Source organism: Acinonyx jubatus, chromosome D4 (assembly GCF_027475565.1).
Source record: "Acinonyx jubatus isolate Ajub_Pintada_27869175 chromosome D4, VMU_Ajub_asm_v1.0, whole genome shotgun sequence".
Classification (NCBI taxonomy): Eukaryota; Metazoa; Chordata; class Mammalia; order Carnivora; family Felidae; genus Acinonyx; species Acinonyx jubatus.
Genome location: NC_069391.1, coordinates 2,688,925 through 2,713,268, shown reverse-complemented (window position 1 = coordinate 2,713,268; position 24,344 = coordinate 2,688,925). Strand labels below are relative to the sequence as shown.

The 24,344-nt window shown below is 51.9% G+C and overlaps 1 protein-coding gene across 3 annotated transcripts in view; it reads left to right on the top strand.

Moving 5' to 3' along the window:
- BRD3 (bromodomain containing 3) overlaps window positions 1-24,344 on the top strand; it is a 64,594-nt gene that overhangs the window by 8,168 nt on the left and 32,082 nt on the right. For 2 of the 3 annotated variants that reach the window (XM_053204416.1, XM_053204413.1), the window contains exon 1: window positions 23,285-23,426. The exons of the other annotated variant lie outside the window; for it this stretch is intronic. The gene's annotated coding sequence lies outside the window, so the exon portion shown is untranslated. Of the gene's footprint in view, window positions 1-23,284; window positions 23,427-24,344 lie in introns of those variants that run through there. 3 annotated transcript variants of the gene reach the window in all.

Below are 24,344 nucleotides of genomic sequence, written 5' to 3'. Positions count from 1 at the left end.
TCGGTCAGGCTCTCCCGTCCCCTCCCCTCCTAATCAACACGCAGTGGCCTCTCATTGTGGATTTGCTGCCCACAGTCTTATTGTGGCCAAATACGCACGCCATAAAATTGACCCCTTTAAGCCACTTTTTAAATACACGATTTAGTGGCATTAAATAGAATCAGCACGTGGGCATGCGGCCGTCCCCGCTGTCCATTTCCAGGACTCTTTCAGCATCTTAAATAATTTTTTTAAATTTTTTTTAACATTTATTTATTTTGGGGACAGAGAGAGACAGAGCATGAGCGGGGGAGGGGCAGAGAGAGAGGGAGACACAGAATCGGAAGCAGGCTCCAGGCTCCGAGCCGTCAGCCCAGAGCCCGACGCGGGGCTCGAACTCACGGACCGCGAGATCGTGACCTGAGACAGCATCTTAAACTCTACTCACTAAACACAAACTTCCTACCCCCCGCTCCCCCCCACGCCCCTGCCCCGGATAACCTCTCTCCTCCTTCTCGATGGATCTGCCCATTCTGGGCATTTCACATAAGTGGAATCATACGGCATTTGTCCCGCGTGTCTGGCTTGTTACCACGATGTCTTCAAGGTTCGTCCGCGCTCTAGCAGGCGCTAGGACTCCGCTCCTGTTAGTGGATGAACAGAGTTCCGTTGCATGGGTCTTCCACATTCTGTAAGGCAGCTACTGACGGGCAGCGGAGTTATTTCCGTCTTTTGGCTCTCGTGAACAAGAGAGCCTGTGTGTACTTGGGTGCGTAAATATCTGTTTACACACTGTGCACTTGGGTGCGTAAATATCTGTTTGAGCCCCTGCTTCCAATTGTTTTGGGTATCAAACTGTGGCTTTGACTTGCATTTCTCTGTGGCTAATGATGTGCCTTTCTCTGTACCTTCTTTGGTGAAGTGTCTGTTTAAACATTTTGCTTATTTTTTTACATGGCTTGGCTTCCCACTGTTGAGTAGCGAGAGTTACTTCCAGAGGGTGGACACCATCCTTTGTGGGACGTGTAATTTGCAAATGTTCTCTGCCAGTCCGGGTCTCGTCTTTATTCGCCCGGCCGGGTCTTTCACAAAGCAAAGCTTCTTTTGCTTTGATGAAGTTCCCTCTATGGCTTTTTTTCTCTTATTAATTGTGTGTCTGGCGTCATATCTAACCGTCTGCCTAATCCACATGGTCACAAAGATTTTCTTCCAAAAGAGTCATTGTCTTACATTTTCGCAATCAGATCGGCCATCCAGGTCGAGTTCGTGTTTGTAGTCGGGGTGAGGCGTTGGTTAAGGCTCAACCACTTTTTTAAAAAAAAGTTTTTTTTAACGTTTATTCATTTTTGAGAGACCTAGCATGAGCGGGGGAGGGGCAGAGAGAGAGCAGGACACAGAATCGGAAGCAGGCTCCAGGCCCTGAGCTGTCAGCACAGAGCCCGACACGGGGCTTGAACCCACGAATCATGAGATCGTGACCTGAGCCGAAGTCGGACGCCCAACTGGCTGAGCCACCCAGGACCCCCTTGGCTCAAACACTTTTGATCGTGCACTCTAAAAGTCCGCTGTTAAGTGCGTAGACGTCTATGATTGCTACGGCCTCTTGGTGAATCGACACTTTAATCTGTATGTCATGTCCCTCTTGATCCCTGGTACTTTGCTCTGCTCTGGCACCTGCTTTGATATTAACCTGGCCATGCCAGCCTCTCGACTGGTATTTGTATATCAGTTTCTATCCTTTGATTTTTCACCCACCTCTGGCATAATTGAAGCTTGCTATAGACAGCCTATTGTTGGGTCATGGATTTTAATCCATTTTGACAAGTTATCTTTTCCCTTTACTGTGTGCAGGCTGTTTATGTTTTATTTTGTTGCGTACAGGACACGTAACATGGTAACTACCCCCTTAACTAATTTATAAGTGTAAAATATATTCTTACCAAGTCTAGGGAAGCCATTTACGTGTAATATAATTATTGGCATGTCTGGATTTGGGTCTATTGTTTTATTATTTATTTTTTCATGCCTTAAAAACTTATTTGAATACTTCTTAATGATCCATTGTGATTTATCTATTGGGAATTCTGACTATGTGTTTTTTGTGTGTAGTTTTTTGTTTTGTTTTGTTTTCTGAGAGAGAGAGAGCGAGAGCATGCTTGAGTGGGGGAGTGGCAGAGAGAGAGAGAGAGAGAGAGAGAGAGAAGCTCAAGCAGGCTCCATGCTCAGCACAGAGCCTGGTGTGGGGCTCGATCCCACGACCCTGGGATCATGACCCAAACTAAAATCAAGACTGGGACACTGAGCCACCCAGGCGCCCCTGGGTGTGGAGTTTTTTAGTAGATTGTTTAGGGACTAAAATAAGTATATTTATAAGTTTACTTCACAGTCCACAGCATGTCAATATTTTAGACCTCGCCAGCACATTGGTCCCTTTGCCTCCGTCTCTTTATTTATAGTTGTCACGTGAATCGGAACCAAAGACACTGAATATCCCACTAGACAGTGCAGTGTTTTCTCCTTTCAGCCATCACACACACCTCTTAAAAATTAAAAGGGAAAAACAGTCTATTTACCAAAATATTTACAATGTCTGTTGTTCTTCTGTCATTGCTGACATTCCAAATTTCCCTTTTTCCCGAGAACTTCTCTTAAGCAGTTCTGCTGGCCACGAATGGTTTCCTTTCCTGCATCTGAGAAAGTCTTTATCCTTCTTGATGGATATGTTTGCCAAATTGACAGCTTTTTCTCTTATTTTCTTTAAATATCGTTTTTGCTGATGTTTATTTATTTTTGAGAGACAGAGAATGAGTGGGGGAGGAACAGAATCCAAAGCAGGCCCCGGGCTCCGAGTGGTCAGCACAGAGCCCGACATGGGGCTCGAACTCACAGAGCCGGAGATCATGACCTGAGCCGAAGTCGGACGCCCAACTGACTGAGCCACCCAGGCACCCCATACAGCTTTGTCTTCTAGCGCATTAAAAATGTTATTCCACTCCCTTGTGGCCTCCATAGTTCCCAACAAGAAATCTGCTGTTATCTTTTTTTTTCTCAATAGTTTCTGATAAAGGATGTTTCTTTCTTACCGTTCTCAAGATTTCTCTCTTGGCGTTTAGTGGTTGGCAGTTTGTGATGCGTCTTGGTGTGCATTGCTTCAAGTTTAAACTATTCGAGGTTCGCTCAGCTTCTTGAGTCCAGAGGCAGGTCTGTACCTTTTGCCAGATTTGGAGAGTTTTCAGCCATTTTTTTTTCTTTGAGTACTTTTTTACGCTCTGCCCTTCTGGGAATCCAGCCAGCGTCACAAATGTTAGATCCTCTGTGAGAGTCTCACGGGTCCCTGAGACCCAAAAAATAAATAATTTTGAAAGAGAGAGAGTGCGAGCATGAGCAGGGGAGGGGCAGAGAAAGAGGGAGAGCAAAAGAGAATCCCCAGCAGTCTCCTCACTGCCAGCACGGAGCCCGACATAGGGCTCGAACCCACGAAACCGGAAGATCATGATCTGAGCCGAAACCAAGAGTCAGACGCTTAACCGACTGAGTCACCCAGGTGCCACCAGATATTCTATCTTCCGATTCATCATTCTTTCTTCTCTCCTCTTCATCGTGATGAGTCTGAGCCCATCCCGTTGAGTTTTTATTTTTAATTTTTTTTCAATTTTTTTAACGTTTATTTATTTTTGAGACAGAGAGAGACAGAGCATGAACAGGGGAGGGGCAGAGAGAGAGGGAGACACAGAATCTGGAACAGGCTCCAGGCCCCGAGCTGTCAGCACAGAGCCCGACGCGGGGCTTGAACTCACGGACCGAGAGATCATGACCTGAGCTGAAGTCGGGACGCCTAACCGACTGAGCCACCCAGGTGCCCCTCATCCATTGGGTTTTTAAATTTCAGTTATTGTATTTTTCAGCTCTGAAACTTCCATTTGGTTCTTTATATATTCTCTTTCTTTGCTGAGACTTTCTAGTTTCTCACTTGTTTTGAGTATGTTCACAAAAGTCTTTTTATGATGAATGCTTTAAAATCTTTGTCACATTGGGGCGCCTGGGTGTCTCAGCCAGTTGAGCGTTTGACTCTTGATTTTGGCTCAGATCATGAGCCCAGGGGCGTGGGATCAAGCCCCACGTCGGGCTCCATGCTGAGAATGCAGCTTGCGTAAGATTCTTTCTCCCTCTGCCCCTCTCTCCCACTCGTGCTCTCTCTCATGCTCTAAAATAAAATAAATAATAAAATCAAATAAAACCTTTGTCACATCCTTCAGAGACCGCTCTGTCATTTCCATGTTGACATCTATTGTCTTTTTTCACTCTGGGATCTTCCTGGCTCTAAGTATGACTGCTGGGTTGTTTGTTTGTTTGTTTGTTTGTTTTTGTCTGGTTGTTTGTTTTTGTTTGGGGGGAAGGTGAATCAAAACCTGGACATTTTGGGTATTATGTTGTGAGGCTCTGGGTCTTATCGGAACCCATTTTAGCTGACCTCCTCTGACTCTGCTCTGGCAAGGGGCTGGGATGAGGGGTGCCACGTCCCTGTTGCTGCCAGGTCGGGGGAGAGGTCCGGCCCCCACCTGACGGGGCGCTCTTTGTTCGTATCAGGTGTCAGAGTTCCAGCTCCCGGGTGGGCTTCGACTGATGCCTCCCTGGCTGGAGGAGGGAGGAGGGTCTTGGTCTTGCTCCCCACACGGCCTCCACACGCACTGCAGCGGTTGGGGGGATGGGTTACCAGCCAGCAGAATGAAACTCCTGGCTCCCTAACGTCCTTCTCTGACATAAACCAGCAAAGGGTGTGGAGGTGCAGTGCCCCAGTACAGCCTGGTGAGGGTAGAAGGTGGCTCCCTTATTGGTCTTTGCTGGACGGGACAGGGTGGTGCCACAGTGTTTTCGGTGGTGTTGGGCTGGAGAAGAGTGGTTATTGTCTGAAAAATGTCTCTCCTGCTAAGCTGCCCCTTTTCCGGTCCTGTGGCTCAAGAGAGCAGGCTTTCGTTGGGCTTTTGTGTCTGTGCCCATTGTACGTTTTGAGGTTGCTGGCTTCGCAACTACGATACAGGAGGCACAAGGAAAACCTGGGGAACTTCGCACCATGGCATTCCTTGGGGCCAGAGAGCCCCAGCAGCCTTCTCTCTGCTTTTCAGAGTCTTCTTATGTTATTCATATAAAGTTCAGGATTCTTAGCTGTCCTTAGCAGAAGGAATGTAGAGAAGTAGGTTTCTGCTTCATCTTCCCAGAAACAGAAGTCATTTAAGTTGGGTAAATACCACCAAGTAGCCCTCCAGAAGTGCTGCTGGTTCACCTTGAACTAGGAAGTGGTATACCTTGAGTCTGCTTTAGACAGATACAAGGAGAAATGGGCTCAGGACTTCCCAACATCCCAATGCCTGCATGTTGTAGTTAATGTTGGATGGATTGATGGATCGATGGATGGGTGGATGGATAGGTGGGTGGGTGGATGGGTGGGTGGGTGGGTGGCTGGCTGGCTGGCTGGATGGATGGGTGGATGGATGGGTGGATGGGTGGATGGGTGGATGGATGGATGGATGGATGGATGGATGGATAGGTGGATGGGTGGATGGGTGGATGGATGGGTGGGTGGTTGGAAGGGTGGCTGGCTGGCTGGCTGGCTAGATGGGTGGGTGGATGGATGGATGGGTGGATGGATGGATGGATGGATGGATGGATGGGTGGATGGATGGATGGGTGGGTGGTTGGAAGGGTGGCTGGCTGGCTGGCTGGCTGGCTAGATGGGTGGGTGGATGGATGGATGGGTGGGTGGATGGATGGATGGATGGGTGGATGGATGGATGGGTGGGTGGATGGATGGGTGGATGGATGGATGGGTGGGTGGATGGGTGGGTGGATGGGTGGGTGGATGGGTGGGTGGATGGGTGGGTGGTTGGAAGGGTGGCTGGATGGATGGATGGCTGGATAGATGGGTGGGTGGATGGATGGATGGATGGATGGATGGATGGATGGGTGGGTGGATGGGTAGATGGGTGGATGGATGGGTGGATGGTTGAGTGGGCATATAGATGGATGGGTGGATGGGTAGATGGTGGATGGATGGATGGATGGATGGATGGGTAGGTGGATGGGTGGGTGGGTGAATGGGTGGGTGGATGGAAGGGTGGCTGGGTGGATGGATGGGTGGGTGGGTGGATGGGTGGGTGGATGGGCGGGTGGATGGATGGATGGGTGGGTGGATGGGTGGGTGGACGGAAGGGTGGCTGGCTGGATGGATGGATAGGCGGGTGGCTGGCTGGCTGGCTGGCTGGCTGGCTGGATAGGTGAGTGGCTGGATGGGCGGGTGGGTGGCTGGGTGGGTGGATGGAAAGGTGGCTGGGTGGATGGGTGGGTGGACAGAATATAGGAAAGGCAATTAGGAGACCAATAAACAGTCCAGGTGAGACATCACAGCATCATTGGTGGCCCTGATACAAGTAGCCATTACTGAGTGCTTCTACTTTGCCAGGTAAACGTTTCTGCCACATGATCCTACTTAATCCACAAATGAGATATGTCCATTTGAGAGAGGAGGAAAACATGGGCAGAGAGATATAGTATTGAGCTGAGATTCAGGCCCAGAGCCCCCTGGTTCGTGGACCCAAGATGCCGTGAGAAATTCCCAAGGAGAAGGAGATGAGCAAGCCAAAACACCCTGCTGACGATCAGAGGTTTTCCTGCCCCAGGGAATGTCAGTTGAGCACTTTTCAAAATCTTCTCCCAAGACAGAAACCCAGACTGTGCTGTGTTCACGTATTCAACAAGTATCAATCAAGTGCTTGCTCTGTGCGGAGCCCTGTGCCGGGTGCTGAGGGTACACCATAAGCCATAGGACATACGTGATCTTTGCCCCAGGGACACCGGAGCATCCAAAATCACCCTCCCCACTCCAGGTCCACCGTGTTGAAAGCAGACAGAGCAGAACCCCAGGTGCCCACCAGATGCCCTGCCCGACACTCAGCCCTTCAGTCCAGAAGATTCTATGAGTAGCAACAAATATCGGTGGTGGGCTTCCAGGCCACGGGAGGAGAGCAAGCCGGAGGAAATGACCCCAGGGTATGAGGGACACTCAGTTCTGGCTGTGGCTTAGGTCAGGAGCCAGAAACCCCAACCCCACCCCGACCCAGCATGCCCAGTCTGTGCATTTGTGAGGGAGACTCAGGCCACTGGAGCCCGGCAGCTAGGTTTCCTGGGGGTCCTCAGGCCCGCCTGCAGCCCTCCTCTGACTCAGTCTCCCCAACTGTTAATAAATAGGTGCATACATCCCTCCCCCTTCTTCTCCCTTTCCGCCATTCGCCACAGTTTGGTGAAGGTGGGGAGTGACAGTTCCTGCAATGTCTGAGGCTCTGGAGGCTTCGTGTCGTTTCCAGGGAGTGAGCGTCTCACCCTGTGCTCTGGGTTCGCCATGTGTGCTGACATCGGGGTGCAAGGCAGGGCTGCTCGCAGCAGCACAGATCGCCAGCCTGCTGGCCGGCCCCGGCTCCCCGGTCTGGTCCTAGAGACCGGGGCGGATCTGCCAGGCCCTGCTGGAGGCTGGTCGCCGTGGTGATGCCCCTCCACCAGCATCACCATCCTGGGCCATTCGGACACACCCGCATTCAGGTCCTGTCCTCTGTGCTAGAACTCCACCCCGTGCAGCATGACGAAGGGTTCCAGAAAGGATCCCCGCACATTGTCACATGCCACATGGTCCCCCGGAGGATGGCCGTGGCGGCTCCCTCCAAAGAGTCTGTGTAGAGCCAAGAGTCCCTGTCCCCATCAGTCTCAAGGGGCTCTAAACTCTCCTGACTTCCTTCTGCATAGACCTCAGCACGGTTCCAACTACACAGGTGCTGCCATAATTAGGGTTTTAGGTCTCTTTGCCCCTCTCCAGGGCCCTCCTCCCATCGTGTTCTCCAGAACCCCCCGGCCCCCGCCCCCGCCGGAGACAGAGCAGCAGCAGCTTGACCAACCGCTCTTTGCCGGACAGAAGGATGGAGAGTTGTCTTACGAACACTGATTTTACTCCCGGTGTCCTTGCAGCACTGCGTATACAGGAAGCGCTCAATAATGACTTACCAAGGGGTTAAGGTGATCAGCCGGAGAGTGGGTGTGGCAACTTTTGAGCATGTTGCAGCGCCAGAAAGTGAAGGAAGTTTCTGGAAATAGCAAAAGGGTGGGTCATGTCACGGGGTCGTGGGGGCCCACCTGAAAGAGCCACCCCAGCTGGGGCGATTTGAGGGGGGAAACCTCTCATGTTGGCTTATGACCCAAAGCATGAGATAGATACACAGGGGTTGACACGGATAGAAAGAAGCAGCTGTTCCTCAAAAGGGGGGGGGTCCCGTCTGCCAAGGTGGCACCCGGGAGACACCGGGTAACAAAGGTACCTCCCCGCTGACACCCACCCCCCCAGGACAGCGGGGCCCCAGGGAGGGGATGGTATGGGGTGGGAAGGGCTCTTCACCTCTGTGGCCTTCTTTCCAACACCCATAATCCCAGAGTCCTGGTGAGAAGACACATGACCAGCCCAGCCTGGGGGGCATTCTACGAGATAACCTGGCCACTGCCCCTCCCAACTGCCCCGGTCCTCCCTCCTCTCGAGGAGCAGGGACAGACTGACGCGCTGTCACAGATGGGAGGAGACGACCGCAGGTCGCGTGTGGCGTCCGGGTCGGGTTCCGAGCAGGAGGAGGAAGCTGACGGACGGACAGACGGACGGACAGATGCGCTGGCGAAAGCCACATACGGTCTGTGCCGAGGGCGCCTTCTTGTTGTGCAGGCACCTTGACCCTGGTGATGCGAGGGGGTGATGATGGGGAATCTGGGAGAAGGGTCTGCGGGAGCCCCTGTGTTACCTGCAGCTTTTCTGTAAATCTAAGAGCAATCTTAAAAAAAAGTTTATTTAAACAAAGAACGGGCACACCCCTTGTCCCCCCCCCCCCCCAGAGAGAGATGGGGTGGGGGGGGCTTTGGCTCATCAGCGTGGACCTGACGGAGGCGCTCCACGCGAGAGGCAGCCGCCGGCCTTCTGCCACTCTTTTTGTTGCCCTGGATGGCCCTGGGCACAGGCAGGGGCCGGGGAAGCCTGGCACCCGCGTGGCCAGCAGGGCCGCAGCTCCCTCTGCGGTGCTGTCCCGGCCCTGCAAAGCTCTGGGGGTCCCCTCCCCACTCCACCCTCTGACTCGTTTCTTGACCTGGGGTTCCGGCACCCCCAGGGCCTCTGTGGGCCCCCTGGCGTTGCGTGCAGAACTTTGGAAATATGGGCACGAGGCAGGGGAGTCTAGCGGTTCGGCCCATGGGTGTTGGCCGGTCCTGGCTCTGACCCTCTGGACGCCTGTGTCCTCTCAGCCTCGGTTTCCTTGTCTGTAAGGCGGGACAGCAGCAGCACCCGACGCAGGGCGGGCGCCTGCGGGGCCAGGGACGGGGCAGGGCTGGAGGAGGGACGTGCCATCTGGGTGGGGCGCTGTGGTCCCGCATGTGAGGTGGTTCAGAGGGAACAGACAGGTGGGAGCCGGGACGGAGGCCCTGAAGGGAGTGGCAGGTATGTAGGGCCCCCCCCCGCCCCAGTTTCGCCTTCCCTCCCCCACACCTGCTTTCTGCTTCGTCCCAAGGCTTTTGGGAAGACGATGTCTCAAGAGCATCACACACCATTTTCTCCCTCTGTGTTTTAGAGAAGGTCAACTTGGTGTCACAGGCCCCTCCCCACCGCCCCCCCCCCCCGAAAATGCAGAGGCTCACCGGGCAGTTGTAGATAGACTAGAACTTCCAGATGGACTTTTCCTGTTCCAAGAAAGGGATGACCTGCTGTTTGGGCCAGACTTAAAACACTGACTCAAAGAACTCTGCAAATCTTTCTAAAATGAGCAGCTCGGGGCGCCTGGGGGGCTCAGTCGGTTGAACGCCCGACTTGGGTTCAGGTCGCGATCTCGCGGTTCGTGAGTTCGAGCCCCGCGTCGGGCTCTGTGCTGACAGCTCGGAGCCCGGAGCCTGCTTCGGATTCTGTGTCCCCCTTTCTCTCCGCCCCACCCCTGCTTGTGCTCTCTCTCCGCCTTTCAAAAATGAATAAACATTTAAAAAAAATTTTTTTTTAAATGAGCAGCTCTCAGCAGCGCCTGGCTGGCCCAGTCGCCGAAGTGGGAGACTCCTGATCTTGGGGTTGTGAGTTCGAGCCCCTCGTTGGGTGTAGGGATCACTTAAAAAACTAAAATCTGAAGAAGAAATAAATATAAGATAAATAAAATGAGCAGCTGTCACAATTAAAGCAGCCACAGGCCAAGTACCACCTTAGTGACTTCATTTGCTCCTGGTGTCTCCCAGTCACCGCTTGGCAAGGGCCCTGCGTGGAGCCCCGCCCCGCCTCACCCCGCACTCACAACCCACGGGCCGAGAGCCATACCCAACGGATCCGTCCACACGTCGTTTGTCCCGCTCATCTGTGCTAAGCACCAGTCACGGACGGGGAGATTAATACAGCTGCAGGGCCACAGCCCTTGGGAGTGACACACAGCTTAAGAGTTGTTGCCGCATGGTGGGGGCGAGTCCTGCGAGGTGTGTCAGGGATAAAAAGAAGGGGTATGATCAGGCAGGCTCCCTGAGGAGGAGACCCCTGAGAGCCTGAAGGGACATAGGAAAAGTGAGCAGCAGGAGCCAGGGAAAGCCAGGCAGAGGAGACGAGTGTTCCCAGCAGGAAGAACAAACAGCTTATGCAAAGGCCCTGTGGCAGGAAGGCGTTTGGTGAGTCTGAGGGCCAGGATGCGACCGGCCGGAGCGTGTGGGAGCTGCAGGCCACGCTGGAGACGTGGCGCAACCTTGACAGGGCTGTGTCCCGTCCCGCTGCTCTGTGGAAGCTGGAGGCTGCTGTGGTTTCACAGGAAGAGACAGGGAGTGGACACAGTGGGGTGATATTCAGGAAGCAGGACCCGCAGGAGATGGTGGCCGACTGAATGTGGGGAGTAGGGTGCTGCTAGGAGTCAAGGGCATGACACCAGTTCCTGATGGGGCATTTGGGGCACGGGGGTGCCTGTGCCCGAGGCAGGGAGCCCCACGGCTCCGCCCCTCCATCTGCCACCTCTCAGGACTTCCGCGCTGTCGGGTCCATTGCCAGTTGCCCTGTTCAGTCCTCGGCTCATGTCTCAGGGCCGTGACCGGGGCCCTTCTGCTCCTCTGGCTGCACAGGCACCGCCTCCTTCAACCCCAGGACCCCGCAGTGCACGTTCCTCATCATCTCCATTTCACGGCTGAGGAAACTGAAGCTCAGAGGGGTTTAGCAACCAGCTGGAGGTCACACGACAAGGGGGGCAGTTAGGACTCAAACCCAGACCCGCGTGACGCTGAAACACACACCCTCCGCGATCACCTGTGCTGGGCCTCAACAGCCGGTGCCCAGGGGCCACTGTTGCGAACCCTCCCTTGACCCCCCGCGCACACAGCGTGGGGTGCCCAGGTGCGTGGGATAGAGGACAACTTATTTTCTGGTGCCCTTTTAATGGCTTGAAATTCTTCTACTGCTATTATCTTTGTGGGAACCTCTCCAATTTCATTTATTATTTATATATTTTTCTAGTATTTATTTATCTTTGAGAGACAGAGAGACGGAGCCTGAGCAGGGGAGGGGCAGAGAGAGAGGGAGACACAGAATCGGAAGCAGGCTCCAGGCTCTGAGCTGTCAGGACAGTGCCCGACGCGGGGCTCGAACTCACAAACCGCGAGATGGTGACCTGAGCTGAAGTCGGACGCTTCACCGCCTGAGCCACCCAGGCTCCCCACTATACCTCTCCAATTTTAAAGGCAGACTGCCCTGAAGACAGCAGTGGCCTTCATCCTGCTGAGCACAGAGACCTCAGAGTCCTGCCTCCCCCGCCCCCCACCTCCCCTCCCATCTCTCTTGGGACATCAGCAGGGGTTCAGATCAGCTCTGCGAGATAGACACCCAAAGTGATAACAGTAAACAAGGCAGAGGGAGGTGGCCGGGGCTGGGCGGGTGGGGGCTCCTCCTCTCTTGCAGGTGGAAAGGCAACGTGGGGCTGCTGCCCACATCCAAGACTACTCTTCACCCCAAAAAGAAACCCCGTACCCACTGAGCGGCCACTCCCCACACCCCCTCCCGCCAGCCCCTGGCAGATACCCATCTGCTTTCTGTCTCTACGGGTTTGCCCACTATGGGCGTTCGACATCACTGAAATCCTACAACACGGGATCTTGTGCGTGGTCTCTCTTCACCCGGCATATCCTTTTCAGAATCCGTCCACGTTGTGACAGACGTCAGCACTTGGTTCCTTCTTATGGCCGAATCCTATCCCACGTGCGGACATCCTGCATTTTATTAATCATTCATCACTTGACGGACATTGGGGTTCTTCCCACTTTGGGGCTCTTAGGAACGATGCTTCTATAAACTGTGTAAAATTCTTCGAACACCTGTTTGCAGTCCTCTTGGGTTCCCACCTGAGAGTGGAATTGCAGAGTCGTGTGGCAATTCTGTGCTTACCTTTTCCAGGAAAACCACCCAACTGTTTTCCAAAGGGTCTGCTCCATTTCCCACTGCCACTGTACAAGGGCTCCAATTTCGCCACATCCTTTCCAGCACTGGTTATTTTCGGGGTTTTGTTTGTTTGTTTTGTTTGTGTTTGTGTTTGTTTTTTAATAGTTATCCTCCTGGGTGTTCTCACTGTGGCTTTGACTTACATTCTTGATGACTAATGGTGCTAAGCATCTTGTCATGTGCTTGTAGATCATTTCTAGACCTTTGGAGATACAAAGATTCATGAAGTCTTCTTAAGGTCTTAAGAATTAAGATCTGTTCAAGTCTTTTGCCTGTTTTTAAGTTGCGTTGCTTGTCTTTTGGCTGTTATAAGAGTTCTTCATATATTTTGGATACTAGACTCTAATCAAATACATAATTTGCAGATATTTTCTCTCATTCTTTTGGGTTGTCTCTTCACTTTCTTTAGTGCTCTTGGATGCATGAAGGTTTTTAATTTTTTTTTTTAACATTCATTTTTGAAAGGCAGAGAGAGACAAAGCGTGAATGGGAAAGGGAGAGAGAGAGAGAGGGAGACACAGAAACAGAAGCAGACTCCAGGCTCCGAGCTGTCAGCACAGAGCCCTACCCGGGGCTCAAAATCACAGACCGTGAGATCATGACCCGAGCCGAAGTTGGACGCCCAACCGACTGAGCCACCCAGGCGCCCTGAAAGTTTTTTATTTTGATGAAGTCAAATTTATCTGTTTTTTTCTTTTGTTGCTCATGTTTTGGCTTAGTATCTAATAACTCATGGCCAAATCCAAGGTCTTGTAGATTTATTCCTATGTTCTCTGCTAAGAGTTTTGTGGTTTTAGTTTTTACCTTTACGCCTTTGATCCGTTTGGAGTTCATTTTTGTATACGGTGTGAGGAAGGGGTTCGTTTTTATTCTTTTGCATGGGGATATCCAGTTGTCCCGGCACCATTTGCAAAAAAGATGATTCTTTCTGTGCACTCTGGTGCCCACGTTTTTTCTTCTTAGGATGGCATCTGTCATTTTTGATTAGGGTCCACCCTAATGACCTCATTTTAACCCAAATACCTCTTGAAAGACCCTATCTTCAACTACAGTCACATTCTGAAGTTAACGAGGGTTATGACTCACATAAGAATTGGAATTCACCCCATAACAAGATCATCTTTTTCTCCCCAGTTCTTTTAACGTGGTGTACTGCATTCATTGATATTGATGTGTCGAACTACTCTTTCATTCCTGGAATAAGTCTCAGTTGTTGTGTGATCCTTTTAATATGCTGCTTGCTGGTATTTTGTTGAGGATTTTTGTGCCTCTACCCACAAGGGATATTGGTCTGTAGTTTTCTTGTGGTGTCTTTGTCTGGCTGTGGCACGAGGGTAATAATGGCCTCATAAATGATAGGGGAGTGATCCCCCCTCCTCTATTTTTGGGAAGAGATTGAGAAATACTGCTGTTAATTCTTTAAACGTTTGATGGAATTCACCAATGAGGCCATTTGGTCCTGGGCTTTCCTCTGTCGGAGGTTTTTGATTACCTATTCAACCTCTTTTACTTAGTTTAGGGTTTTTTTTGAGATTTTGTGTTTCTTCTCTCTTTTTTTAATTTTTAAAAATGTTTTATTATTTATTTTTTGAGAGAGAGAGAGAGACAGAGTGTGAGTGGGGGAGGGGTAGAGAGAGGGAGACACAGAACCCGAAGCAGGCTCCAGGCTCTGAGTTGTCAGCACAGAGCCCAATGGGGGTCTCAAACTCATGAACTGTGAGACCATGACCTGAGCCGAAGTCGGATGCCTAACCGACTGAGCCCCTCAGGCGCTCCAAGATTTTGTGTTTCTTCTCAAGACAGTTTGGCCAGTGTGCACATTCCTAGGGGTTCACCCATCTCATCTAGGTTATTGAATTTGTTGGCAAACCCTAAAAAGGAAGAAAAGTAAGCCCAAGTATCTTCACATAAGAAAGTTAACCCCCCATTCTGATTCCTGCTTCTACTCATATGAGCTTCTCTCTTGTTTTCCAGGCCAATCTACCTAAAGGATGGTCTATTTTGTTGACTTTTAAAAAAAAAATTATTTATTTTGAGAGAGAGAGAGCAGGGGAGGGGCAGAGACAGAGGGAGACACAGAAGCTGAAGCAGGTTCCATCGAGGCTCTGAGCTATCAGCACAAAGCCTGATGTGGGGCTCAAACTCATGAACTGTGGGATCATGACCTGAGCTGAAGTCAGATGCTTAACTGACTGAGCCACCCAGGCACCCTCTGTTTTGTTGATTTTTTTCAAAGTAGGCTCTATACCCAGTGTGAAGCCTAATCCAGGGCTTGAACTCACGACCCTTAGATCAAGACCTGAGCTGAGATCAAGAGTTGGACACTTAACTGACTGAGCTACCCAGGTGTCCCTGTTGATTAAAAAAACAAAAAATCTTTTACTCTTTTAATTTAGTTGGTCCTCTCTCTTGCTTTTCTATTATTTATTTTATTCATATCCTCTCTAATTTATATTACTTCCTTCCTTCTGCTAGCTTTGAGTTTAGTTTGCTCCTTTTCTAGTTCCTTTTGGTGGGAGTTCAGGTGATTGATCTGAGATGTTTTCTCTTTTTTAATATAGGCACATATAGCTATGAATTTCTCTCTGCCAAACCCCGTAAGTTTTGGAATGTTTGGATTTTTTTTGTTTGTTTGCTTAGTATTTTCTAATCTCCCTTGTGATCTTCTTTGACCCATTGGTTGTTTCAGAGTGTGTTGTCTGATTTCCACATGTTCAGGAATTCTCAAATTTTCTTTCTGGTAGTGATTTCTCGCTTCCTTTGGTTGTGGTCAGAGGAGATATTTTGTATCATTTTAATATTTAAAAAAATTATTATTTATAAATTTGTAAATGTTTATTCAACTTTGAAAGAGAGAAAGAGAGAGCAGAGGAGGGACAGAGAGAGAGAGGGAGAGACAGAATCCCAAGCAGGCTCTACGCTGTCAGCACAGAGCCTGATGTGGGGCTCGAACCCACATACTGTGAGATCATGTCCTCCACGCTGTCAGCACAGAGCCTGATGCGGGGTTCGAACCCACATACTGTGAGATCATGTTCTCCATGCTGTCAGCACAGAGCCTGATGTGGGGTTCGAACCCACATACTGTGAGATCATGTCCTGAGCTGAAGTCCGATGCTCAACCAACTGAGCCACTCAGGTGCCCCTCATTTTAATCTTTTTAATAAGTTTTTGAGACTTGTTTTGTGGCTTAACATGTGGTCTGTCCCGGAGGACGTTCCCCGGGCCCTTGAGAAGCATGTGTGTTCTGCTGCTGTTGGGCAGAGCAATCTACATAAGTGTTGGGTCTGGTTGGCTATAGTATCATTCACGTCCTCTGTTGCCCTGCTGATCTTGTCTACTTGTTCCATTTATTATTGGAATGGAGGTGTTGAAGTCTCCAACTATTCTTATTGAGCCATTATTTCTCCCTTTGATTCTGTTAGCTTTTGTTTCATATTGCCCCTTGTTGGGGGCTCTGTTTGTATGGGCATACATGTTTATTATCATTATATGTTCTTGTTATGTTAAACGCTTTATCATTATATAACGTGTTTCTTTGTTTCTTGTAACAATTTTGGGCTCAAAGTCTAGTTTGTTTGATATTAATATAGCCACTCCAGCTCTCTTTTGGTCACTGTTTATTATTTTTTAAATGTTCTTATTTTATTTTTGAGAGAGAGAAAGAGTGAGTGAGTGAGCATGAGTGGGGGAGGGGCAGAGAGAGAGGGAGAAACAGAATCTGAGCTGTCAGCACAGAGCCGACGCAGGAACACTTGAACCGTGAGATCATGACCTGAGCTGAAGTTGGGTGCTTAACTGACTGAGCCACCCAGGCGTCCCTGGTCACTGTTTAAATGGAGTATGTTTTCCTATTCTTTTACTTTTAACTTATTTGTTTCTTTGGTTCTAGTCTCTTGCAGACAGCATATGGCTGGATTATGTTTTTTCCCCCTTTCATCCATCCTGTCAATTGCTGCCTTTGAATTGGATAATTTAATCCATTTACATTTAATGTAACTACCTACACAGAAGCACTTCTGCTGTTTTGCCATTCAGTTTTGATATGTCTTTTATCTTTTTTGTGCCCCAATTCTTCCACCAGTATCTTCTTTTGTATTAGATATTTGCTACTGCACCATTTTCTTCTCTTTTACTAAATATTTTTTAGTTATTTTCTTCTTATTGGTTGCCCTGGAGATTATAATTAATGTATTAATTTATAATAAACTATTTTGTATTGGTTTCACTAGTATACAAAAATAATGCTTCTGTATCAGGCTATTCCTCCCTCATGTTGTCATTGTTACAAATATATCTCTACACATGATCCACTGACATAGATTTATAATTATTGCGTGTGTAGTTGTCTTTTAAATGACATAGGTAGAAAAAGAGGTGTTACTAACCAAAAATATATTAATCTGACTTTCATATTGACCGAAGTAGTTCCCTTTACTGTTCTTTATTTCTTCATGTGGATTCAAGCTACTCTCTCCTGTCCATTCATTCCTCAAAGGGCAGGTTTCTAGCAACAAGCTCTCAGTTTTTGTTTATCTGAGAATGTCTTGATTTCTCTTTCTTTTTTACAAGATAGTTTTGCTGGATATGGAATCTTGGTTGACAGGATTTTTTCCTCTTTTAGCATATGTCATCATGCTGCTTTCTGGACTCCATGAGGTTGTGTTTTTTTTTTTCTCTAAGTTTATTCATTCATTTTGAGAGACAGAGCATGAGCAAGGGAGAGGCAGAGAGAGAAGAGAGACTATCCCAAGCAGGCTGCACTGTATCAGCACAGAGCCCAACACGGGGTTTGAACTCCCGAACCATAAGATCATGACCTGAGTTGAAACCAAGAATCGGATGCTTTACCAGTTGAGCTACGCAGGCGCCCCACCTCCATGGTTTCTGATGACAGATAAGCTCTTGATCATACTGAAGCCCCCTTGTACATGATGGGTGACTTCTCTCTGCTTCCAGGATTCTGTCTTTCAACATTTTGATTATAATGTACAGATCTCTTTGAGTTTATCCCACCTTGGATAACTTTTTTGAGCTTCTTGGTTATGCAAACTTTTGTCTTTCATCAAATCTGGGAAATTTTTGGCTGTTATTTCATAAAATATTCTTTCTTCCCCAATGAGTCTGTAATTTTCCCATTGTACATACGTTAGTATGCTTGATAGCATTCTGCCAGTCTCTGAGACTCTGTTCATTTTTCTCTCTTTTCTCAGTTCTGATCATCTCAATCAACATATCATTAAGTTCTTTGATTGTTTCTTCTGCTTGCTCAAATTTGTTATGGAGCGCTTCTAGTGAATTTTCTGTTTCAGCTATTGCTCTTTTCAAACCCAGAATTTCTATTTGGTTCCCTTTCATTATTTCTATCCGTTTTATTGCTGCTCTCTATTTGGTGAGATATTGTGCTTATGGTCCCCTTAATTCTTTGTGCCTGGTTTCCCATAGCCCTTGAGCATGTTAACAGGGTTGATTTAAAGTCTTTATCCAGGAAATCTAACGTTTGGGCTTCCCGAGGGCCCGTTTCTATTAATCTCTTTCCCAGTATACTGGCTACACTTTCTTGCTTGTTTGCATGCCTCACATTTTGTTGTTGTTGTTGTTGTTGGAAATTGGACATTTTGAATATTATAACGTGGCAGCTCTGGAAGTCAGATTCTCCTCCCTCCCTAGGGTTTGCTGCTGATGGCTGCTGTTGGCTTGATTTTTCTGAACTCACTTTGTAAATCCAGTATTCTGTGTTGTGTGTGTGGCCAGCGAAGTGTCTGTTTGGTTAGCTCAGTGGTCAGCTAGTTATTCAATGGAAATTTCATGCAATGCTGACATTAAACTGCCTCTTCCTTGATTGTTTTTCCAGTTTATGTAAACCTTTGACTAGTTTCCAGAGTTCAGATAAAGTATATTCTGACAGTTTTTGCCAGTTTATTTGCTGTTTCTGCAGAGTTATACGCCCTTGGAGTCCTCTGCTCTGCCATTTTTGATGACTTTATCTCAGCCGATTGCCAGTCAGATCTCGTTTTCTCTGATGGCTTTTGTTCCTCTGTGATACGTTTAGGGGCACACTGACTCGTTTATCCTGCTTGTGCTTGAAGGATTCATTTCCTCCATCTATTTTGTTCAAGTTTCATCTATTATCTGTACAAATATTTCTTCTCCCCTTTAATTCTTAATTCTGTCTATCTGGAGTTCCTATTAGAAGGATGACATAACACCCCTTTCCTGTTTTTTAAATGAATTTTCCAATTTTCATATTTTCCACCTCTTTGTTCCTCTAACTAATTCTCTCTTCAACAGCGTCTAAGCCACTCTGTATCCCTTCCTCTGAGGTTTAAATTTCCATGTAGCCTGTATTTTTGTTTTTGTTTTTTTTATTTTTTAGCCTGTATTTTTGATTTCTAGAACTTCTAAGATTTTTTTTTTCAAAATTTTTGTTAGCCTTTTTTTTTTATTACTTGTTTTACATTTTCAATCATTCTGAACATAGTTATCTCGTCATCTCGGGATTCCTCCTCAGAGGCAGGGGATAGGAGGAGGGAATACAGACAGGGCCATGATGTCACAGGACGTCAACACAGATAGCTTTCCTGCAGGTGGCAAAGCCAAGAGGGGTTGTCACCACGGCCTTGTAATGCCAGGGGCACCTCCACTTTGAGCGAGGGTTCCAGGAGACCAGAAACGGCAGCACTTCCCGGGCCAGCCCGTCTCCGTTCTATTACCATGACTGTTTCTGCAAACAAAACGTAGGTTTTGGTTCATAGCAATACCTGTTTGCCATGGAAGAAAGCAATGATTGTCAAGGAGAATAAAGTAAAAGCACTCACAATCCTGGTTCCCTCCCACGCTTCGCTGCCACGACCACCCGAGCCCAGCTTCCCGGGCTTCCTTCCCGGCTTGATCTTTCCCCATAGCACCGAGCACCGTCAGGCACCCTCATCCCATGACTGAGGCTCCTCACGCTTTTCTAAGAGAACCACCAGTTAAGAACAGGAGCCTCCGGTTCCTCAAACGTGCCCCTTGCCTCCCCTACCAAAACGCAGCAGGGTCCTAGAAGGACCTAGAAGGCGCCTTGCGGGTGAAATGTGAACCCTCACCTGGCTCAGGCTAGTTAGCAATTTAACCTTGCTGTGCCTCCATTTTCATCTGCAAAGTGGGCACGGTAACCCCTACCTCATAGAATTGTCTGCGGATTCGGTGAAATTATGTATGTAAAGCTGCTGACACCGTGTGCTGGCACACAGTAGGTGCTCATTAAATGACTGTGCAGTCAGAAACCTCTGCCCTTCACCCCCAAAGCTCTCTGCAACCCAGCCTTTGTAAAGACAGATAGTCCTTTCTTAAAAAAAAAAAAAAAGTCAACATTTATTGATTGTTGAGAGACAGAGAGAGGCAGAGCGCAAGCAGGGGAGGGGCAGAGAGAGGGAGACACAGAATCCGAAGCAGGTTCCAGGCTCTGAGCCGTCCGCACGGAGCCTGACGCGGGGCTCGAACCCACGAGCCGAAGTCGGACGCTTAACCGACTGAGCCACCCAGGCGCCCCATGTGGGGCTCAGAAACTTTTTTTTTTTAATGTGTATTTATTTATTTTGGGGGGGGGCCGAGGGAGAGAGGGAGACAGAATGAATCCCAAGCCGGCTCCGTGCTGTCAGTGCAGACCCCGACACGGGACTCAAACTCACGAGCCGAGACATCATGACAGGAGCTGAGATCAAAAGTCAGACACTTAACCACCCAGGTGCCCCCCTCCTTTTTTTTTTTTTTTCCTTAAGTTGTTCTGGGGGCTGATGAGTCTCCTGGGAAGCTGGGGAGGACTCACAGTAGCTATTTATTTATTTATTTATTTGAGCAAGCAAGCGCACCCTCATGAGCGGGGGACAGGTAGAAAGAGAGGGAGAGAGAGAATCCCAAGCAGGATCCGGCTGTCAGTGCAGAGCCTGATGCGGGGCTCGAACCCATGGACCGTGAGATCATGACCTGAGCTGAAATCAAGAGTCGGATGCTCAACTGAAGCGCGCCATCCGGGCGCCCCACAATAACTAAACTTTTGAGAGACTTGTGTAGAAACTGTAATGCAGTAATACAAACTGCTCGATGCCTCCAGGGTCATGACGGGTAAAGACCGCATGAAAGCGGAGGAGGCAGTTGAGGCCCTGGGCCCCGTCCTGGCCTGAATGTGGGTTTAAGGCTGAGGACAAGCTTTAAGTCCATGGCCGTAAGGCTTCCCGCAGGGTTCTGTGTGGGGGTGAACAGGGCAGCGGCCTTAGCTTGGAGGAGGTCTGGCTGTCCTGAGGTTTCCAGATGCAGGCTGCAGGGTGGGACAGGAGCAGGAGAAAACAAGTCATGCCTTCATGCCAGACCCCCCATAGGCCCTGGGGACAGAGCCCTGCTGTCACAGAGCTGCCACACTGGAGCGGGGACAGCCGATATATGGGCCATGCAAGTAAGAGACGGAGGTGGAGAGGGGAGCCCCGACAAAGTTGGGGCCGCAGGCCCGGCCTTTTGCACACACCCTTTTCCCTCCCACAGCAGAAAGCTCGGCCCTATTTCTGTACTCCTTTGACAGATGAGGAAACCAGGGTTGGGGAGATTAAGTGACTCCATTCCGGGCACTCAACAGTCCCCAGGGGCCCGACCTCAGTGGTGTTGAAACTCCAAGAGCCTGGGCTGATTAGGGGATGGTCACTGGGGCCGCCGTGGGTTTCTTCCCAAGCCAGCCCTGCCTCTCAAGAGGCCCCAGGGAGGGGCCACGGCACCAGGCCTGACAGGTAGTTAGCCAGGGGCTGGGATGCCCAAATGCCAGCCTCTGTCACATTCCTCTTACAGATTCTGCTCCTAGAGACTTCCAGCCTCACGGAAGGTTACCCCACCGAGCCACCTGGGCAGCACAAGTGAGCACGAGGAAGGGAAAGGTGGGGACCCGCGTCCTTCCATCAAAGCCAGGTCCCCAGGGAGAGCCCAGGTTCCTGCTATATTCCTGGCGCGGGTACTCTTTGGATCAGCAGGCTACCCAAGGAGGGTCCTCAGGGTCCTGGACATTTGGTCAGCAGCCTTGACAGCCTGGCTGGTCAGGGGCAGCCTCTGTGGACTCCAACCAGGCTCTGCAAGGCCAAGACCAGGTGGAGAGGATCTTTGGTTTGGCCCGAGGAGGAGTGAGGTGGGATCATCCTGATGGCGCGTGCCCAGGCCGTCCTAGAGGAGGAGACCCAGACGACAGGAAAGGAACGCAGCCTTGGAGACGACTAACACAGGAGTCTGTAAACCCGGGCTTCCGGAGGGGTGCTATCGGGACCACAGGTCTAACGTGTCAACCTGCAGATTCTCATCATCCACTCCTTGGCCTTCTCCCACTTTGGAAACTAGAAAGGCAAGGTTTTCCCCACGGGCGCCTTGCTCTGGAGTCTTGCCTGGGGTGTGTAAGGGGTCCTGGGCTCCCAGGGAAGGGGCAGCGTGGATGGTCCGGGAGGGAAGGTGTTGGCCTGTCCTGCAAACTGTTTCCCAGGCCGCCAGGCTCTGGCATCTCAGCTCTCCCACATGTTAGCTCTGTGACCCAGGGCAAGTCGCTCCACCTCTCAGAGTCTCAGTTTCCTCACCTGTAGGACAGGTGGGACATTCTGGAACCACAGGATGGCTGAATGGGCTCAGGGGAGACCGCACTCACTCTAACATTAGTAAGATGCATGCATTTCCGCGGGAGAACGCCTGAGCACCCTGAAGTAAACCCAGCGACCCCAGGGGCTTGGGATGGGTCCAGCCCACACAAGCAAACTTGACCTTGCAATTGGCAGGTTCAGCCAACACAGAGGAAAACCTGTCCCTAGACATTTTTATGGGGGTCTCACGTACGCAAGGTGCGTCCACCTGATATTACAGCTGGATAAAACTGTTCTCGTGTATACACCTGAGGAATGGCCACCCAAAACAAGACCCGAAACGTGTCCATGAGCTGAGCTTTTGAAAACACAGAAGAGCCAAGGGTCTCTGCTGTTACCTTTGTGGCCCACTCCTGGAATCTCAGCATGGGGACCTTTAGCTCATTCCTGCTCCTCCCGGCGCAGATGGGGAAACTGAGGCTGGCGGACCGACCAGGCCTTTGGGCAGAGCCGTGAACACCCCCTGCTCCCTGCCAGCTCCGGCGGTTCGGCGCCTTCTCGCACGCCAGCGGCATTGGGCTCTTGACCCCCGCGCCAGGGGGACGCGAGCTGGGCGGCGGGCCCAGGCGGAGAAGGGTAGACGGAGGGGGCGCGGCCGAGCGCGGCTCCTCCCCGGGCGGGGCCGCCCCTGCGCGCGCGCGCGCGCGCCGAAGCCCCGCCCCCGCCCTTCGCGCGCGCCCCCGCCGGGCTAATTAGGCGCGCGGTTTGTTTACAAACACGGGGCTGGGCAGGTGCGCGCCGCCCCAGCGGCGCGCGGCTGGGGTTCGAGGGCGGCCCCCCACCCCCGGGCTCCAGGGTCCCCGGGCGGGAGTGGCGGCGGGAGGGCCGCCGCCGGCCGCGCTCCTGCCTTTTCCACGCCTCCCGCGGGCGCCAGGAAATTCGCCCGTGGGCCCGAGTCCCCCGCGCGGCGGGGCGGGCGGCGGGGATGCAGGGCTGGCCACGCGGGCCCGGGCTAGGGGCGGCCGCCGGGGGGTCCCCGCCCCGCCCCGCCCCGCGCGCCCCCCGGGCCGGGCCCGCTCGCGGCCGGGTCGGCGGGGCGGGCAGCGGGCGGGGGCGCGCGGGGCGGGGCGCGGCGCCGGCGGGGCCGGGACATGTAGTCCGCGCGCCGCGGCCTCCCCTGGGCGGCCCCAGCGCGGGCCCGGCCGCGGACTACGACTCCCGCCAGGCGCCGCGGCGCAGCGCATGAGCCCTGGTCGGCTCCGGCGCGTCTATTATGCTGCCGGGGCCGGCGAGCCAAAGAGGAGCCGGCCGCGCGGGCCGGGAGGGACGGCCGCTGGAGCCGCCGAGGCCAAGTACGCCTTTCTCTTGCTTCCTTGCGCGCGCGGGGCGGCGGGCGGCGCGGGCGGCGGCGGGCCGGGCGGGCCGGGGAGCGCGGCCCCGTGCGCCCCGCGCGGGCCGCCGGCGCGTCCCGGGAGCCGGGCGCCCCGGCCGCCGCCGCCTTTGTGCGCGGCCACGATGCAACAAAGCGCGGCGGCCGCCCGGGGTCGCGGCGGCGGCGGCGGCGCGGGCTCCCTCCTCTCCGCCCTCGCCCGCGCCCTCCCGGCCGCCCGCGCCCCGGGCTGGGGGCGTCACCGCAGCTGGGGCGCGCAGCCCGGAGTTGGCACGGCCCGCGCGCCCCGCGCCAACCCGGCCTCCCGCGCCCTCCCTCGCGGAAGGGATTTTTTTCCCCCTTTCCTCTGCCCGCCATCTTTCGGAGGGGGGAACGAGGGAGGACGCGGAGGGGAAGGTGCGCGGCGGCGTCCCGGGCCCGCCGTGCGCGGCGGCGCCACTTTCCCGGCGCCCACCCGCCCTGGCTGCGGCCCCTCGGGGCTCGCGCTGGGGGCCCGGCGCCGCCGCCGCCCCCGGGGCGGGGGGCGAGACCAGGCCGGGCCCGCCTCGGAGTGGCGCGGGGCAGCTTCCTCCCAGAGTTAGGGGCCCCGCGCTGACTTTGAGCCCCTTTGAGTTGCTGGGTCGTTGCGGCCAGGCCAGGCCAGGAGGAGACCCAGTTCCCGTTTTGAAATGAGCCCGAAAAGCGCTTAATCCGGGCGAGGTCGACATGGAGCGGGAGGAGCGGGGTGCTTCTCCCTTTTTCCCACTCGGGGTGGGCACCGGCCTGACCATGGCACAAGCCCATCGGGGAGGAATGCCCGCCACGCAGACCCCGAACGTCCCCGTGGCCCTAGTGGGCTCCTCCGTGAATAAAGCTGGGGGCCCCGGGGAGCGCTCTCTCT